Source organism: Hyla sarda, chromosome 1, assembly GCF_029499605.1.
Source record: "Hyla sarda isolate aHylSar1 chromosome 1, aHylSar1.hap1, whole genome shotgun sequence".
NCBI lineage: Eukaryota > Metazoa > Chordata > Amphibia > Anura > Hylidae > Hyla > Hyla sarda.
The window spans coordinates 596,142,454-596,143,139 of NC_079189.1; positions in this window are offsets into that span (position 1 = coordinate 596,142,454).

Sequence of the window (686 nt, forward strand, 5' to 3'; positions counted from 1 at the left end):
TCAACGAAAATGGGGGCAAAAAAGTTAAGGGACCAAAATGGGTGTATTTGCCAATAGAAGTCAATAGTGATGAGCGTCACAGGCCATATTCCAATTCGCCATATTTCACGAATATATGGACGAATATTCATCCTATATTCGCAAAATTCGCATATTAGATATATTTGCGGTTATTTTTGCTTTGCATAAATGCGCATATGCAGATAACTATCTACCTATCTATCTATATTATCTATCTATCTCATATCTATCTATATTGTCTTTCTCATATCTATCTATATTATTTATCTATCTCATATCTATCTATCTATATTATCTATCTCATATCTACCTATCTATCTATATTATCTATCTCATATCTATCTATATTGTCTATCTCATATCTATCTATCTCTATCTCATATCTATCTATATTGTCTATCTCATATCTATCTATCTCATATCTATCTATATTATCTATCTATCTCATATCTATCTCATATCTATCTATATTATCTATCTATCTCATATCTATCTATATTATCTATCTATCTATCTCATATCTATCTCATATCTATCTCATATCTATCTCATATCTATCTCATATCTATCTCATATCTATCTCATATCTATCTATCTCATATCTATCTATCTCATATCTATCTATCTACTATCTATCTATCTATCTATCTATCTATCTCATATCT